This window comes from Seriola lalandi, unplaced genomic scaffold (genome assembly GCF_002814215.2).
Source record: "Seriola lalandi dorsalis isolate HSWRI2012SDOR001 ecotype SW California unplaced genomic scaffold, Sedor1 jcf7180002054524, whole genome shotgun sequence".
NCBI lineage: Eukaryota > Metazoa > Chordata > Actinopteri > Carangiformes > Carangidae > Seriola > Seriola lalandi.
This window is the reverse complement of record NW_019525077.1, coordinates 2486241-2491864: the sequence shown is the minus strand read 5'-3', so window position 1 is coordinate 2491864 and position 5624 is coordinate 2486241.

Here is a 5624-nt window from a genome sequence, read left to right as displayed (position 1 = left end):
CCTCAGTCTACTGGCATCCTCATCATTGTTTATAAAGTAACTTTAACATCACACTCAGAGCTGTGTAACCCCTTAAATATACTGTAATAGAAGAAAAGGTGATACTGCCACCTGCTACTGGCTGATTGTTGGTGTCAGGTGTTATTGCCTGTGATACTGAGTGACATATTGGCACATATTTAATTTGTTTTGGTGACTTTTTAAGTCGACATAAAGAATGGCCTTTAGAGAAGTACGTACGAAACTCTATGACAAAATAATGTTGGCAAGAACATTAAATATATCTGCCTTCAGTTAGTTTCAAACCACAAACATTCGAGTTTTTACTGGAGTTTTATTTTTCAAATTTCCACAATATGCTAAGATAAGATTGTTTAACCCACAGGGCCTTTTTTTATTTATTTTCCACAACAGAAACTTACGGTTGAGTTTCCCTCTTGCTGTGATTTACTGAGATTACACAACTTGCCAGTAGTTAGCGTGATGAAGTAAAGTCAGAAGTGTAACTTCAGGGACTTCCTGTCTTTCCACTGCACTGTCAATGCTAACTGGCACTAGAACTGTTAAACTCTTATCACCAGTTCAGTCATTTCAGCTGGGTTTACTCTCCAGGGCTAAAACGAAGGTTGCTATGACTTTAGCAATTATGCAACATTCATCATCCCTCCATCGACAGCTGTAGTTTTCTTTGTTATTAGTATGTATTTCTCTCCAGGGGAGGTAGAGTAGTTATTCCTGTAGGTATCGGTTAAGATGCTACACAGTATTTTGATCTGCGTTGTTTGTGGAGTCCCTTATGTCTCACAAACGTCAACTGTGAACTTTCAACATGTTTACCCCTTCTATTTGTGACATTTAACTGTGATTAAACATTGCCATGGTTCTGTGATAGATCATATGCCTTTGACTGAAGTTGGTGTCTTGTACCAGGAACTGCTTCTTCTCCCTTCTTAAAAGCTATTTGGTTGTTAAGTATGTTAAAGTGCCTGCTGAATATCGGGGAATATATCAGCCCAAGTACCTGACAGACAGACAAACAAACATACATATACAGCTTGAATGGCACTCAGTAGAGTCTTTCACCAGATCCAGATTATTATTTGGATCTGCACCAAATTGTACAAACTCATAGATATCAACACCATAAATATGTCAATATGTCAAGATCCAAACATAATTTTCTGAGAAATTGACAGTAATGTCAAAGAAAGTCTTAAAAGTATCTTACATGGTTAAGGAAAGAGATAACAAATTCTTTGATCTGCCCTTTTAACTGAAACTACACCAAAACTTAATGGCTAACAACCTCCTTGGCGGAGGTAACCACAAAATTGCAACCTCAATGACCTTTCATAACCTCAGATCATCTTTGGAGGGACAGTGCATGTCTAAAATGGTGCGTCTAAATATTTAATATAAGGGTATATCCATTAGGCTGCAATGAAAGGTTAGTTAATTATCTTATAAGCTATCAGTGTTTTCTTGACTAAAGTATTTAATGTATTATGATCTTATGAAGCAAAGAAAAGCTGTAACAAACAGATACTTGGCGTTGTCAAGTGACAGCTGCAGCACTCGTTTCTCAGAGGGAGGGGGGGGGCTCTATCTCAGAAATCACAGTGTGAATTTTTGTGAACAAAACTGGATAATTGTTTTTTTTTTTTAAAAAGGTGCTATGACAACATTTTCAAGGCCAAATTAGGAAAAAAAAACAGCAAATAAATACAAATATTCTCATAAAATGGAGGCTTTAGACAAATGTACACAAACAAACAAAGATTAGAATCTGGGATTATAGTTTTATCTACCCTTGCCTCTCTGTGGTGGGATGGGAGCAGCAGCAGTGTGTGTGTATTCTGCACTTTTCAAGGTGCTTGTTATTGATTAAGTGTAGCTGGATCGCTACATTAAAATCTCATGGATAATGCGGAACAAGGCCAATGCTAATTTCCCTCTCGATGCACCAAGTGAGCTCGCTCAGGCCACGTAAGATGCATCACGAAGAAAGAGACAAGCCTGTGTTGCGTGCGGCGTTTCTCAGCAAAGACGCCATGTCAGGCACCAGACTCAAGTTTATAGTTTACCAGTTATCGTCTGTCTTGAGAAGAAGCAGCGTGCAGTGATAAACTGGGGGAGAGATCTTAATTAGCCCCTCGGGGAATGGCCTGCACGTCATGAGAGCAAGCAGAGCCCTGAAATCACTGTCAATACTGTGGTATGCACATGCACAATGTGTTTACTCATATACAAACACATATGTACATACATGTATGTACATATAAAGATACACATACATTAAGTGTTCTTGTCTAAGTTAGATATTGGTGGTTAGAAGATAAAGATGGATTAATTCAAATTAAATTATGTTCTGTGATATATTGTTATTGTCTGATCTACGTATGTCATTTGTCAGTGCCACTATTATTGTCCCAAAACTAATACATACACATGAAATAGCCACACATTCATTACAATGATCATGGGCATTGTAGTTTTTTCTTACTCTATTGTACATACACCATCCTGCTGCTGGAAATGCTCATGAGAGCACCAAAATTGTATTATAAAGATGCTGAAAATGATCCCCAATGGCCAGCTGTCAAAGCTAATTAATTAAGCTTTTTTTTTTAAAAGAAAGGAAACTATATTTCTCACCTGTTTTTTTTTTAAAGATTTACGTCCTCTGGCTTGGGTTATACAGACGGGGTTGGGAAGTCAGACAGCATTGAGAGAAATGGCTAACGCACGTGTTGGTTTTAGTCTTTTCATGATCATCTTTGTTGACACTTAACAAAAAATACAGAATAACGCCAGCCTCATCCTTTATTATAAAATCCAGGTCACTCTGAAAGCTTTACCATTTAAACTGTTTTAGCATTTTCTTCAAAGACGGTATGAATTAAGAGGAGTATGTTTATTTATCTTACGGTCAGAGGATAGATCATCTCTGAGACCACAGTGATAGTGCAGCATAATAAACTTTCAAATGTGGATACAAGAACCAACCATTTCACAATTTCAAGATGGCTGCCATTTTTGGCAAAGGAAACATACGGTATATTTTACCACAGAATTTTACCCACTGGACAGATTTAAATATTTTGCAGTTTAATCCTATGTCTTAGCCAAACTCTTAAATTTAAATTTCCTAATATGTAATGGGGAAAAAAATTCAGCATAAAAACACAATGTATTTGCAAACCATTTATTATGAATCATGTGTCATCGTGTCTTAACATAAGCTCGCTAGGCTAACTCGTAGCGCTAGGCTAGTTAACAGGGTTTTTTGTGAGTAATCCTTCTTTGTGAGTAATATTTTTCATTCCATTCTTTTACAGTGTACTAAATTGTGTCTTCTACATTGTTAAAAGTTATGATTTGACACCTGGATTATTCATATGAGAAAATAGTGGATGAACTTATTGGAAAAAAAAAAACAAAACAACAACAACATTTCCTTGCCAGAAATGGAGGCCTTCTTGAATTTTCGAGTGCCTAACGTGTTTCATCAAAAGAGTAACACCTAAGGAGGATTTGTGCAAAGTTTAGCATTTGCATCGCATCCACATTTGAATTTGATTTCCCTTCAATATGCCGTTATATCTGCTGCGCTATGATGGGTTCTCCAATTCCTGTTGAAATGGTTGTGCTGAAGACTGAAGACATATTTTCCCAGCTGTGTTTATTGCTGCAGTTTAATTGTCTGAGATGTTCACAGACCGTGCTCCACCCCGTACTGGATGTTCACAGCTGTCGGGATGCCTGACAATCGTTTAAGTGTTTGTGATCACGTGTGGTTTGCCGTTATTAGCGTTGATCAACAAAACTATTTTACTGCATTATTTATGAATGTATTGGAGTCTGTTTGTTTGTCTGTCGATTTCTCTCCGCACTGGATGGGAACTGAAATTGTGATGATTAGTAGTAGCTGTCAAGCCGCCATAATAAGGGCAGGTTTAGGCGGAGAAGAGCACAAACCACATCTCAACTGTAAAGCTATTCAAGTTACTGAGGAGCCCTCAGGCTCTTATAACACAACAGGTCTCTCCGGCTGCAGTTCAGCTTCTGTTACTGCAGATTTTCTCACTTCTCACTTGTGCATATTCAACCTTGCTGCTGGTGGTATGTTGTGTAGGAGATTGTATAGCAGGCTTCATTCAGTGAGGTGGATGATCTGCTTTCCCTGCTGGCCTCATTTCCATATGGCCCAGTGTGTCCCCGCTGGGAACCACACTTCAGCATCGTCTTAGTGAACCAGAAGACTCTGTAGTTCTCAGGCTGTTCCAACACAGACTCCGGGAGACGGTTTCTGAACCTTTTCAAGCTTGTGACGGTTTTTTAAGGTTGAGAGAATCTGAAACTCTTCAAGACGCAGCAAGTGAACGGCTGTATTGTGAATTTGAGTATGCATACTTATTCTGTGGGGCTGCAACTGAGTATTATTTTCATCGTCAGTTAATATGACAATATTTGGTCTATTAACCATTAAAAAATAAGGAAATTGCCTATTGCAATTTCCCAAAGTGGCATCTGGGAATGGCTTGTCTTTTTCCAACCAACCCAAAGGTGTTTAATGTGCAACTGTGTAAATCACAGAAAAGAAGCAAGACCTCACATTTAAGAAATCACTCAAATAAAAGATCAGAATAGCTTCAATTTTATGTTCATTAACTAATCACCTGATCATTTTTGATCTACTGTTTCCAACAGCAGGGAGCTCAAAATACGATATGGTTACGATACACGATCAAATGTTTATGTTTTGTATGAAAAAATGAGTCAGGTTAGAGCTGAAAGGATTTGTCAATTCATCGATAAATAAATAAACAGGAAAATAATCAGCAACGGTTTTTATAATTAATAGCTGTTATAATTTTTCAAGCAAAAATAGTGAAAAATGCCACTTGTTCTCTCGCTGCAGCTTCTCCAGTGTGTAAATCTGCTGCTTTTCTTTCCCAGAAATTATTGTAAACTGAATATTTTTAATTTTAGCTGTATTTAATTTTTTTTTTTCTTTTGAGTATTCTCAATTGAAAAATAATTTGCTGAATAATAGGTTTGCACAATTAATCGAAATACTATCAAAATTGCACTATCCAAATCGCAGGAGCTTCAATTTTTTTTTTGATAAAGTCAAAATGTGTTAGCAACATTAGCGTTGTGGTGCTACAGAGACGTAAAGGAACATGGTTGTTTGGTACAAAGATTTCAGTGAAAATGAAATGCAAATACAATCATCCTCACTGAAATTGTGACTCATATTGCAAATGAAATATCTGCCAAAATAATGGCAATATAATTTTTTTCTATTTTGTATATGGTGCAGCCCTACACCACATATCAATACATCAGTTCTCCTGTGAACCGTTTGGTTTATACAGGTAACTACTCTAGAGAAAAACTTTCCATTCCCTGTATGTGTCTCAGAAAGAAACTGATGTCATAATAATGCAAAGTTAATGTGAACTCATTGGGCCTGGATGCACATACAATGACGACTAAATCCCCTTTAGATTCATTTTTAATGGCGCTTGATACTGTGGGCTACGTATGCCCCCACCCCCTCCCTTTCTGGTCTAAATGGTATGTTCCTCTCAGTGTGACGGCCACAGGCCCCCCCACCC